This window comes from Protopterus annectens, chromosome 5.part0, assembly GCF_019279795.1.
Source record: "Protopterus annectens isolate FY-2018-M chromosome 5.part0, PAN1.0, whole genome shotgun sequence".
NCBI lineage: Eukaryota > Metazoa > Chordata > Ceratodontiformes > Protopteridae > Protopterus > Protopterus annectens.
Genome location: NC_056735.1, coordinates 1302025983 through 1302040360, shown reverse-complemented (window position 1 = coordinate 1302040360; position 14378 = coordinate 1302025983). Strand labels below are relative to the sequence as shown.

Sequence of the window (14378 nt, the reverse complement as noted above, 5' to 3'; positions counted from 1 at the left end):
TGTACTCTAATCTATGCCATACTTAGATTCTTCCCCTTTTTTACAGTTCTCCATTATGACTTTTTTTTAACAACAAATGATCCTTTGTTCCATATGACTTTCTTTTGTTACCCTTTTGTTCTTTTGCCATAATTGAGTTTTCTTCTAAATGACTATAAACTCTGTCGGCATCAGTTCCATTGTATAGTTTATTTTTTTGCCTGAAGGCAAGCTATTAGTCTATAGTTTTGAGGATAGTTTGCAGTTTCACTCAAGTAAGAGTATTGTTTTTCCTGTTGTTATCCAAGCTGGTGTGTGTTCAGAGTACACATACAAGTAGTTCTTACTCATGGTTAAATATTCATGTAAAGATGTTAATACTTTTAGCTAGAATTTAGGTATTGCATATGGGCCTGGGGGTTTCTAATTTGGAGCTTTTCTTAACTTTGTTTCTATCTCTCTGGCCGTTACTTCATCCCACTTCATATCCTGAACATTTGAACTTGCTTTCTTTTGCTATTTACCTCGGCACCGTAAAAATCTCCTGTCAATCTTAACCGGACCGGCGTTCTGCTGTGGCGACCCCTAACCGGAAAAAGCCGAAATACATTACTATTCTTTCTTTTACTATTTCTGTCCATTTAGCATCATCTTTGTTATGTTCCACAAGATCTTGATAAATATTTCTCCAAAATGTATCTATTTCTAATTTTTTGGTGGTGTTGCAATTCCTTTTGCCTTGTTTCCTAGTTCTCTATAAAACCTTTTTGTGTCATCAGTAAATTGCTTATTTTGTACTTTTCCTTTATATTTATCTGTTTATCTTCTGTATTTTTCTGCCTGTGATATTTTTAGTTTATTATTTGTGATAGTGAATGATAGATCCAGATCTGTTTTGATACTACACATTGTTTTTATTATGTCTATCTTTCTGAGTACTTTTGTTGATCTGTTCCCTATTCTGTACTCTTCTAATAGTGACACTTCTTGTCTTAATTGCATTATAGTTTTCTCTAATGGATACTTTCATCATGGCTATTGATTTCTTCCTTTCCCTAACTGTCCTCTGTTTTTGTGGTGAGATTTTGTATTTTATTAATTTAGCTGCACAGTAATATATCCTGTTTACTTCTGTTATATCACATGAATCTCTACGAACAGGCCTAACTACTGTGTTCAGTTTATCAAACTTCTAACTTTTTGGGTTATATTGACTTTCTGTAGTCTATTTATTTCATTGATCTTAATATGTCTGTCCATCTCTATTAAATGAAACATCTCTTCTCTTAGATCATTTTCTTCTAAACCGAGGGCACGTTCTTTATCCATTTCATATGGACATTCTATAGAAAGTTCCAGGACATATTCCACTGCCACACCAGTTTCATCCTGTCTGTTGCTTTTTCATATGGGAACTCACTTGTCTATCGCTCTACAACATTGATTGCATTGGGGTTGCCACAGTTTCCTGTTCTTTCCCTTGCTTTGCAACTCCAGCTGAACCTTTGTACTGGCTTCCAGTGGATGGCGACAAAGTATCTTCCTATGGCAACTGATCAGATGTTTCCTGCTCCACTGGTTTCTCCTTAATTTGGGGATCCATTTCTCTGTCCTGCTGTGATGTTATCAGAGTTGGACTTTCTATGCTCAATCCTTCACTTTACAGGTAATCCATAACCTCAGTTTCTATTTCTTTAACTTCTGCATTACTAATCCTCTTTTCTACTTTTCATCTTTGTTTTCTTATTTTTTGTATTGTAAGATTTTCCATATCTGGATGCCTTTGCCCTAATTTCTCTTCAAATATATTTGGTGCTGCACTTTTTGTATTGATTAGTTTTGTTTTCTCCTTTGCATAAATATTGCTCCATAGTACATCCCTTTTTCTTTCCCATGTCCACATTTCTTCTTCAGATTTCTCCTGACTTGGAAGACTCACTGTTCTATCATGCTATTTCTTTTTTATACCTTTAAACGGTCTAGATTTTGTTCTTTATATTTTTGCACTCCTTCTGTCACTTCTTTTTCTAAACAGCCCATGGTTTCTTGGTCTGTATAATGTTTTTCATAAATCTGTTTTATTAATGAACACACACATTTTTATTTGAAGCTTCTGACAGTTTTTCTTGTGCAAGTATTTTTCTTTCCTCAAATTTCTCTCTCTCGATCTTTTTGTATACCTTCTATCTGGAAATTCTGGGTTTATCCCATAATAGTAACTATACATAATTTCTTATTCTCAATAGTCCACTCTATCGTCTTCATGGCTCTTTTTTTTGGCCTATCAGTTTTTGTGATTTTTGTGGACTACTGTTCCCTTTTACAACAAGGTGGGGGCATCCTCCCACTGGACCTTGGCTAGCCCCATTGTAGGAATGTTTCCTTGTCTTGAGGAGTCTACACTTTATTTTGTGCAGTCCTAGCACCAGTGCACTTACCAAGATTGAGCACTTTTTTTTATCCTGGGTCTTGTGCACCCAGCTATGTTTTTTTTATTTTTAACCTACTTCTGTCCATGATATATACTGTATACAAAATACAGTCTATATATCAGTATCTTCTTGGTGAGATTTTGTGAAAAACAGTTTCCACTTCGTAAAGGTACTTAACAAGACCTGAGGATGAATTCAGTTGCAGTACTACTCTCCTTTTCTTGCTGATTTATCATCTCTCTCTTCGGACCCCATCCCTTCATTCAGTTCAGACCCCTGTGGAAGTAAGGTGAAGGTTAGGGAATTTTTATAGATTGCTATACCACCTGCACATTTGTTTTGTCTGTCATGCCTGAATATACAGTATCCTGGGGGTGATCTCATTATATTGTACTTCTTTTTTTAATCAGGTTTCAGTAGTTATGACTACATCAGGAGAATATGTGGCAAGGTAGGCATGTATGTCATGGGTTTTATTGCACATACTTCTTAGGTTCATATTTAGTAAAATGAGTTTGAGTTCTGTTTTTTTTTGCTGAGATGTGTTAGGTGACTGGTTTATTTTGGGGTTGGAATTGATGGTTTTATGAACAGTAGGACCTGGGTTAGGGTGACTATCTCTGCCAATTTTTTTAAATTCAGATTTTATAGAAGGAAGGGTGTGGCCAGTTATATTTTGGTTTTGGTTTTAGCATTTGGTCATTAATATGGAAACTTTGTTTTGAGATAGTTATAGATAAAGAAATCAGATGTTGCTTGTTTGTAGAGATGGGGTGTTATGGAGAAAGGCTGGGTGGATGCTGATCTTCTTTGTGAGGATTAATTGATGTTCTAAGTATTTGAAGAAAGTGGATTTGATAATTGTCGATAAAGGTTAGTAGAGTGAGGAAGAATAATAAACTAATCTGAGTTAGGGGCATCATACTTAATGTGGGTTTTATCTTTGTTGTAAATTAGGATTAGAAAATATTAGGAGGATGCTAGACTGGTTGTAGACATGTAATTTCACAACTATATAGGATAAGGATTAAGACAGTTAGAGAGAGAGCCTTGGGTGGTAAACTAGAGTGGGTGTTACTATTGGGAGTAATTCTGTTGATTGTTCTACTTCTGGAGGGAGTTGATTGTGTTGGTTCAAGGAATATGTGGGTGGTGCTATGGAAGTATAAAGTTAAAGTGAGATGGTGGGTGGGAATCGATGGTAGGTTAGGGTAGGTGTGCCAAGGGAGGGAAACAAAGTGGTTGAAAACTTGGCAAAGAGACAAAGAAAAAACAATCAGTGACCAGACTTAAACAGCCACAAATCTGCTGAGAGAAGAAAGTAAAAGGAACAATGCATTTAAAAGGCATCTGTGCTAGTAGATGAAAGTCCTGGTTTTGTTGATGTAGGAGAGTTGGTCCAATATCACCTTGACCTGACTAATGGTGATAACAGTAAAATACTGCACTTGACTGATTGAACAACTGTGGTAAGGAGGTTTCTATGGACTTTGAAAGCCGGCTACCCCAACACCACAGATCAGCAAACAATGAGAAAAAGTAACCCAGAATGCATGAGTGTAGCACTGAACAAAATACTGGCTTAGAAGTGAAAGTAGTTACACAGGAAGAGAAATAAACGTAAGGAAGTGAGACAGTAGACTGCCAGAAATGATAAATGTTGCATAATTAAAGGAGAAAGTACCAATGGAACTGCTGTGGTTTAAGAAAATTGGGCTGTTATAGTGGACAAAGTTCTTTGTTTTAGGCTGCCATAATATTTATAATTTATATAAAAATATAGCCCACAGACTTTTGTTCAAACTGTAGACTTGACTGTTACAAACATATCTATTTGTTTGCAGGGACATCTCTATAAAAAAACAAAAACACACTAAAGAGACAGTTGAGTGCACTAAGTCAATGGTGACTATGCTCAAATACAATCTTAAGAGCTGAAAGTGGATTAATAACTGTCTTGGGCAAGGAGAAGTAAGAAAGGAAGGGGTGAGACCAAGGGTGACTTCTTTCAAGGCATGCAGTTCCACTAAAAAAAGACAGGAGGGTACAAATAATGGGCGTGATAAGTACATAAGTGAAGAAAATGTAAAAGAAAGAAATAGTTTGAGTAAGAAAAGCATGAGTAAATGTCAGTGTCTGTTAGAAGTAGAGAGTAAAAGCTGACCAGAAGGATGTCAGTGGAGGAGGGTTTACAGACTATAAGGCTATTGCTTACAGTTAGAACACTGAAGTACTTGTCTTCAAACTAGTCACTATGCAAACTCAAATACACAAAGACTGGATGCCCAAGGTCAGAGGTGATGCACAATTTGTCCTAAATAAATGGTGGGTGTATTGACTGGACTAGAATGCCTATTGGATCAGCCTGATGTGTGTATGCTTCAGGGCTGTTTCCAATGAACCTGTTGAAAAAAAGAGGAAAAAAAAGATGTATTCAAGGTTCAGTAGAAATCCAGTTAAATTACTATGGGGGAACTATATACAGCAGAGCACTGCCACCAGTAAATGCACTGAAATTGTAAGTGGTTTCTCTGTAATACAGTTGCTGTGATGGGGCCACGTAGCTTACTACCTTAAACAACATATCCTCAGAAGGAAACAGACAGTACTATTTTGTTACCCTAGGAAATTAAGGACATTAATCTTTCAAAAGGCAACTTTTTAGCACCAGAACAATAAAAGATCACTGAAAAATTAAGGATAATGCAAGAAAATTTTGCAAAAATTGGCTCCAAACTCACAAATACTTTAAATTGATCAGATGTTTTAACAAGCACTTACTTTAACTTACATTTTTGGCAATGAAAAGACTTAGTGCTATGGGATCTGCACAGTTGAGATAACATTTCTAGCTTATTTAACACCAGTTATAAAGAGTTATGCTAATAAAATAAGCATTCAGTCCTCATGAAACACAGTGGAATTATGATGACAAATATTGGGCACCATTGCAAAAATTAAATTACGTTAATAAAATATTATGTAAAAAAAAAAAGGGAAAATCAAACAAACTAAAAATTTAAAGCTATAAAAATATGAAGCAAACGGTGTAATTAGAAAATAGAATGTCAAGATTTTTGTGGAAACTGGTAATAAATAGATTGCCAGTAAAAGGAAATATGCTATATAAAAAGTGATAGAATATGTTTACATTGTCAAGAAAAAGAAACTACGGAACGTGTTATTGAAATGTAAAAGAGTAACAAAGCTACGGGGAAAATATGTAAAGTAGTTTTTTTCAAAGATATAATAGAACTGGATAAAATAAATATGGATATGACTAAATATGGATATTATAAGAACAGAAGTAAAGAATATATTAAAAGAATAGAAAGTTATTTTATGTTATATGAGTTAAATGGAATGAAAGAATAATTGTTTAATGGTAAATTGATTTTAGCAACAATATTAAATAAAATTAGATGGTGGTTATGGAAAAAAAGAGTGCGGGCCTAATAGTGATGAAAAAGGAAAATGTAGTATGTTTGTAAAGGACAATGACTGTGCATGTGTATTTGAGTATCTATAGATTCGTATATTTGCAAATATTTGTAAATAAAAGTTCCTTTTGTATATAGATAAAGGACTCCTACTTTTTTGATAGTTGCAATGGAATCTTTCACATCCACGTGCGCTACCTGCAGTTCAAGCAGATGGGACCTCGGTTTACTGTTTCATCTAAAGAGCAACACACTCAGGAGTGTACCACCCCCTTATGCTGCACTGCAGCGCCAGCAATCCATCTACCTGCTATGGAAATAGGACCCACAGCCTTCTGCACCAAAGATGAGTGTGCTACGTGTTGCACTAATGACACTGCTAAAGGTTATACCTTTCAGAGGATTGTTATTCCAGTAGAACAGGTATTATTTTTAAATAGCGTTTGTCTCATGATCACAGCCAAATTGGTTTGCGCGGTCAGTGGAAAACCATTCTAATGTGTCTGCATGTAAAGCAAGCTGAAATACTTCCTAAAAAAAGATCATGCATAACAGCTTTTATTTTTTGGTGAAATTTTTCACTTGATAAATGTCAGAGTGGTCATTTTGGGGGAGCACTTTTCATGGCAGACCTCATTTAGAGGTTTACCCTGTTGGGAAGTATTTCATTTGGGGGGAAACTTAACATGAGAAAGAATTTAAATACTTCTCAGAAAAAAAATATTCCTGAAATTTTATTTCTAGACATAGTTTTCATCACTTGGTTCATTCAGTACATGTTTTCAACTGACCTCTTATTCTATAGTTGACAAGACTTTGCCAGTCACAGTTACTACCTTGACTTCCTTTCATGAAAGTTTTTTTGTGACAAGAGCGCTAGCCTGGCACACTAAGAACACAGTTGCTCTCTGCTTTTATAAAAACAAAAGAAAAAAAGTAAAAGAATATAAGCTAATCTTAACATAATGTGTTGCAGCTGTCGTTAAAACAGTCATTCTTCATAAGGCAGATGCCATCTATTAAGAAGTCACAGATTTGAGAGACTTGCTTTGTCTACTAGAGATAAATCTGCCAGTCTTAAGCTCTTGATACTGAATAATGTTTGTGTCTTTCGGCTTTTCCCGGTTAGGGGTCGCCACAGCGGAACTCCGGTCCGCTAATGATTGGCAGTAGAATTTTACGTGCTGGCTTGCCGGGCCTAACGCACAACCTTCAATGAAGGAACGCCCATTCCCGCATGTCACCACACAGAAGACGCTCTAACTGAGAATCGAACGGGCAATGTCTAACTGTGAGGCGACAACACTACCGCAGCACCACCACCGCAGTTGATACTGAATAATAAAATATTAAATTACTGAATAATAAAATATTAAATTAAGCAATGCACTTTGTAAAATTAAATTTACAGCAAAAACACACAGTTGCACAGGGAAATATAAAGGATTTAAACATCATTTAAAAATGACTGTTTACAGTTGTTTTGTGCCTCCTACTAATCACTGACTAAAATATTTACTTTATTATCTCTGCCTCTGAATTTTAAAATCATTTAGCATTTGTAGGAATCTCACAGCCACTGAATTCCCAGGCATGACCTCATGGCTAAAACATCCTCTGTGAACACTTCAGAAGGCGAAGTCACATTGCTTTTGTGTAACAGTTGCTCTGTGAATTTAAAATAATTTTAAGTTCTGAACATTTATATTTCCTGTTTAGTTCAAGATTTTGTGTGTACGTTTCCTGCTTCCATAGTCATCCACTGTAGGGAAGATTGTAGTCTAGTTATGGTACTGTAGCCTTAGGTAGGAGATATGTTCTGCAAATGTGTGCAGGCCACAGTTTGCTTCCAAGGCTTACAGCATCTCTGCAGAAAAAAAGGTGATTGCACAGTTTTGTAAATGCTGCAAGATTTTAAGATTTTCTTGAAGGGCGATTTTTATAGAGCATTTCACTTTTCTTATGAAAAATAAACGCAGCTACTTGAATTCTGTACTGCATTTCTGAATTCCAGTTTTCCCACTTTACTAAAATGTGACTGCAAGATTAACACAGTCTATCACTGTGTGATCTGAAGCATTTTGAAGTGTTTGTGTTACAGTACCTGTTTAAAACATCATTACTTAATTCAAGGAAAAATGCTAAACTTCCTATCAGGTCTGCCTTGGATATATATTTGTATTATTCAAATTTAAATTATACTATTGCAGAACAGTAGTAGAGTCTGAATGTTTTGTCTTGGTTTAAAGCCTCCAGGCACCTACAGTGAAGAGGTACATGTCTGCTGTACCTCATTTACTTACATAATCAACTGCGTATCTGTGAACACCTCATCATTGCTAAAATGCAGTACTTTGTCAGGTTTATGGTGTGATGAATCCTACTTAATCATCTATAAAGGTTAAGGCAACTGAGTACAGTGGTCACAAATTTCTTCATGTAAGTCATTTAAGAATTTCCTGTTAGTCATGCAATTCAGCTGTTTGTCTGCTTTCCAAGACAAAGTAATTTAGGAGAGAGAGAATTTATCTTAACATAAATGCATTGTCCAGGGGAACTTGAAGTACTTGTTAATAAAACTATTTTAGCTTGCAATTGTAAAGAAGGAACCTCCCTAAGCAGACCTATTTAATTGTGTTATTACCTTCTGTTATTATATAGTTTGCAAGCCTTTGCCAGTTCCATTTACTACCCTGAATTCCTTTTTTGACAGAATTTGGGTGATGGGAGAACATTCTTTTTGCATATATAAACACCCCATAAAAATAGTGCTCGAGGCAATTTCTTGAACATTTTGTGCAGATGTGAGATCATCCTTTTCCTGGGGTTTGTGTGATTCTGCCATTAATATATATAAGTAAGAGAGTGGTGGGAGTCCTCCGCATGAGAGGTGCAGAAATGGCCTGCAAAAAAATGCTTTTAGTGATTTGCCTGTATTGTGCAGTGTGTGTTTTCATGGAATATGTATTGGGTGATATACATGTGGGATATTAGACATACCAGTATCTGATGCAACCTCCCTCCTCCTGTGGGTAATCGTTCTGGATCCGTCTATGAAACTGCATCGTAGACTACCACCCATACTTTTGTGAAGCGGTACAGCCTTGATGTGCTTTAAAGTATAGGCCAGGTTATGCTAGGACAGTCACCATTAGACTTCTTATGCAGTCTTTTGCCACTGCATAGGTATGCATAGTGAAGATCATTCTAACTTTCAGTGTGCGGAAAATACTTAGGTTCATAGGTGTTTACTAGACTAACGACCACAAGAGCCTGTTTAAGCCTAGCCAAGCATCCCAAATCTCTGACAAGTTCTGATACCCTTGATACGTGTAAGCATGGGCTTGGGAGATGAACCATTTACAGGTCACCTGTGTCCATTAGAGACATAGGTGCCAAACCAGGGAGGAATTTCTGGTTTCCCATCCAGTTGTCCAAGTTGCACTTGAATTGGGTTAGGGAAGAACTCTGCTTCACATGGATGGGGAGCCTGTTCCATAGACAGGGTAGTCTCTGAGATACATACCTATCTCACCAGCAGGTCCTATTTATATCACAGGCAAGGTTTAAATCTTTAGAATGGGTAATTCTGGTGCTGTTTGTTTTGTGAATATGCAGGAGGTACATCAGAGTCGGGTCTGAGAATGCCCTGTATGCCAGGCATAGATCTCCCCTCAAAAACCTGTAGGAGACAGAATACAGGGATAGGGCCTTGAGTCAGTCAGCATAGGACATTTTACTTGCGCCTTGTATTCTTTTTAGTGAAGAACCTCTGTGGACGTTCCAGTTGTTGGATATGCCTAGTTATGTACATACTAAAGGGACATTGTACTCAATGATAGGTCTGATGAATGCTGAATACAATGGAACTGTTTATAAGTTGTGCAACCTAGAATGATTTCCTCATCACTGTAGAGACATGATGGTCAAAGGCTAGATTACTATCTGTGTGTGTGTTCCTAAGTCCCTGACTTCTGGGTCAACTCTAAGGGGTGTGTTGTCAATATGATAGTTATCAGGGATGGATGACTTCCCAAAGGATGCTGTCATGCATTTTTTGGCATTTAGTTTTAGTCCATGGCTCTGACACCAGTTGTTTGTCTGTGTCAGCCCCTCCTGGAAAACATTTGTGTCAGTGTGAGATTCAGTGGCGGCTCCTAATTTGCAATTATCTGCATGTTTAGTTAGCCAGAGACCACTGACATTGGCCTTGACATCTGAGAAGTAAATGCCAAAAAGGAGCAGTCCAAGGACTGATCCCTGAGAGACTCCACTTGTGACTGGCCTCTTTGTAGAGATGGACTCCCCAGTTCTAACTTCCTGGGTCCTGTTTGTGAGTCAGTTGGCTATCTACCAGGTGACATATGGATTTGTACCTAACCTCGTGAGTTTGTCAACAATGCCCGAGTGGGGTATTGTGTCAAATGCCTTGGCCAGGTCACGATGGGCAGTATGAATGATTGTGCCCTCATCCATTGCTTTGATGACCATCTCAAAGAAGTCCACCAGATTCAGTAGGCATGATCTACCCTTGACAAAACCAGACTGGGTTGGATCCAATGTCTGGAGGTTTACTGTATTTCTGTTGATCTTCTTCATGATAATTCTTTCCATGGCTTTACATACAAGACTGATGAGATGTATGGATCTGTAGTTTCCAGGGTCTGTAGATGGCCCACCTTTGTGCAGAGGGATGACTGTTGCCTTTCTCCATTCATGAGGCACAAAGCCTGTTTGGAGGCTGCAGTTAAACAGTAATTCCAGAGGCCCTGATAGATCATGTTTCATGCATTAAACTTGTGGAGCAAAGATGTTCATGGTCTGAAATCTGAACAGTTTTAACTTGCACTCCTGCTGCTTCTGGTCTGGTTTGAACTGTAGTGTACACTTAGAAGAGTCGTCTTTTCCTGTACCCTAGCATGCAGACCTGACTGTCTAGCTGTTCCACAACACAGCCATTCATTCCCCATCACCTGGACAAGAATTGCTGATCATAATGCTGTTATCTAGGTAGCCATGATTTTTTTTTTGGCCCTAACCCTACCTCAGTGGCTAATGTACAGCCTTGCAGATATGAGGGCATGCTGTGCGTTTGGATCTGAGTGTGCATGTTCCTTAACACATTCTGTGAAGGGTACAGTGTGAACAAAGCTTGACAGAGCCAAGTGCCTTTGGTGCTTGTGTTGCAATGGTCTGTGCAACCTCCCTCCTGTTGATATACAAGCTGGCATGTACCACTCATTATAATGCTCCCTTAGTTTCACTTATTGTAACAAGCATTTGGGTCATAGTAAAGGTTTCATGCAGTGGCTCTTCAATTTTAATGACTCAGGGTGTATACTTTCTGCTTATCAGGGAATATTCCATGTTCCCCATCTGTGTTCATCTTACCATTGATGAGAGTAGTGGTCAAAAAAGTAGGATGAACCAAGTAAAAGAAGAGCTTAGATTCATCAAGATCACAATCTACTGTTGGAAGAAAAAAGTAGCACAGTGAGGAAGATCATTCGTGTTTCCATGTATGAAGATCTAAAGTTGCATTGCCTCTGCTACAAGTCTCAGAACTTCAGGCCCTATTTTCTAAGCATATTTATTTGATTTTTCATAAGGATAGGGTATCTTTATGAGCCAACCATCCTTTCTTCCTAAGTTGTTGTCAGAATGCAGTATCAGTCAAGCTATCAACCTTCCAATTTTTTTTCCAAATTTCTCAAACAAAGAAGAGTATTTGTTGCACCTGTTGAATCTTCACAGACAGTTACATTTTCATCTGCATAGGACAAAAAACGTCAGGAAATCAGAACAGTTATTTTTCTCTTTTCAGATTCAAAATTGGGCAAACCAATTACTAAAGTGACATTAGCCAAACAGCTAACTGATTGTGTTTCTTTTGCTTATAAAAAATCAAGTTTGTCTTTACCAAAACCACTAGAAGCTCATTCCAACAGGTCTATAGCAACTTCTTCTGTTTTTTTATCCAACTCTTCCTTGGATGATATTTGTGCAGCTGCAACTTGGACTAATCCTCATACCTTTATTGCACATTCAAATTGTATCTGGTCTCTAGGGGAAGAGCAGCCTTCGGCTCAATATTACTCAGGAATATCCTTCCTTAAAGTCCTACCAGGATTTAGGTAGCTGAGAACTCTCCCATTTGTTGATGAATGAATGAAAATGACAACATCAGATAAAAAAGTTATGTACTCACCATAACCTTCCATCTGTGTTGTCCATTTTCATTATTCCTCATCTTCTGCCCTTCCTACCTCCTACCAGTTTGACTTTTGGAAGGACTGAAAGATGCTGAAGGAACCAATGTTCCTTTATTTGAGCTCCAGATGCTATTTCATTTTCTTTTTGTTATACAGGTTTAAAGGGCAGCACACAAGATCTGAGGTATGTTAGGGGGCTAGCATATTGTGTGTAAGGGAGGAGTTTGAGTTTCAGTGTTCCACAAGCTGGAAAAAGTGGCTGAGTTGGATCCGAGGATCGGATCCAAACCCATTTGTTGAGGAAGAATGAAAATGGACAACACAGACAGAATGCTATGGTGAGTACATAACTTTTTTCCCTTACTCAGCAATAGAAGAAAGAGATCTCACCCTACTCTTCTAAGCTTAACTTTTCACACACTTGGGCAGAGGAATTTGTCTTTATCTGCATGACATACAATAAACATAAGAAAATCTGTAGTTTTTCTTATCGGATACTGCCCACAATCTTACATAGGCAGCACTCAGTCTTGCTGATTTCAGCAGCTGCTGGAAAAACAAAGATAGCGTGTCTTGGAATATTTCTTCACTGACTTTGCTGCAGAGAGGAACACAAACAGTACTGTTGCATGAAGTTAAGCAGAATGTTTTCCATAATGCTCTACTTGTTTAAGTTGTTTATTGTAAATGAAATGTATTTACAAACCGCAGTCCATCTTATGCACAACACATAGAATAAATTACTAATTTGACATGCACAATGATTGTGGTTACGATGAGGTGTTAACATACTACAGAGGAAAAATTAATGGGTTAACAAAACTACAGCAGAAGTAGCAAAATGCAGCACACAGTATCAGTGCTTATGGCTGACCACATCTTTTTGGATAGAGGTCTGTTTGTTAAAGGTCAACTCTAAGTGCAACATTTTTACAGACAACAGCATTTTAGTTGTACATATAGCACAGACAATGACTGCTAATTTGTCATGCTCAAGGATTGTGGTTTGATGTAGTGAAACTCTGCTACATTTCACCATATGAAGTGGATAGTAGTACCACAACAGAATTGGGAACATGGTCGTACTTGAAATCTTAAATTTTTTTAGCAATAATAGGACTGTCGTACTTCAATTTGGACACAGTTATCTTCTTTAGTTGCACACTTATACCATTTTTTCAAACGATTGCCACAGGGACTGTAGCCTGCAGAGTAGTTTAAGGACTAGCCTTTCTGGAACTGACCCCATTTCTTAAATGACCTTGTGTTCTCTACAGGTGTTTGGTTCATCATCTGCTAGTGAGCACTCAAGCCCTTGCCAGGCCTGTACATAAATGGAGAAAATGGGAACTACAGGAGGCATTCTAGGGTGACAGTACCACTTGGCCCTTGATAGAGCTTATGGTCTTGCAGTTCAAGACACAGGTATTGTTCCGACATTTGATGCTTAATGAGAGTTTGTTTTACAGATACAGCACCTCACTGTTGAGTACACAGCTTAATGCCAGTAATGGTCTTGGAGGACATGTCGTTTTTGCAGTAACTCTTTAGTTGAGTCCCTAAATATTGAGCCATAAGTATCAAATCTACTAAGTGTGAGTGTTGTTGCTTTAAGTATGTTTTGTAGGGTTGAGGTTTTGGTGTTTGTAGGCCAGGTTGTGTGCTTTTGGTTTAAATTTTTTTTTTCTTATAAAGAAGGAACTTTTGTGCTGCCATCTGTGATTCTGAATTGTAGACACAGTTTAACTGTACTGGTTTTGCAATGGAATGCTGCAGATGGACGGCAGGCATAATTTTGTGTTTATTGTAGTGATCAGTACAGTGTAAGTCCATACATCAATGGGAAGAAACTGAAGGCAAACATGCAATGTTCTAGTCCGAATTCCGTGGCTTATGCAGCTGTCCCTCATGGGCTGAGCTCCTTCTTTGTCCTAGGCAATGGTATGATGTACAGTTTAAAAGGAGGCGCCTTTTACACCCTTACTATTCTTTTTCTGCAAAAAGTGACTGGTCATCAGTCTGAATGTCCATATCATTCTAAGTTTACATCTTTAAGTGCTGGCTAATTGACTGCTAATTTTAGCCTTTAAATAGTTTGTTGCTGTTGGATTAGAAGATCTAAAACTTAAAGTCAATGGCATCCCCAGAAAAGTGGTCTAAGTAGTGTCCATATGGAAGATAAATCCTGCCAAAAGACCATCATTTGCAAAGATTTTGATTAGGAGAGTGCCTGTGCCCTTTTCTGAGCACTCTTGCTGCTATTTTAAAAATACTTCAGTGTACTGGGCTAGAAATCTAAGCGTGTACATGGAAAA

At 37.7% G+C, this 14378-nt stretch overlaps 1 protein-coding gene across 1 annotated transcript in view; it reads left to right on the top strand.

Annotated features, from left to right (window-relative positions):
- Positions 1–14378, top strand: part of CDC16 (cell division cycle 16) — a 786728-nt gene that overhangs the window by 749045 nt on the left and 23305 nt on the right. The gene's annotated exons all lie outside the window — the stretch shown is intronic.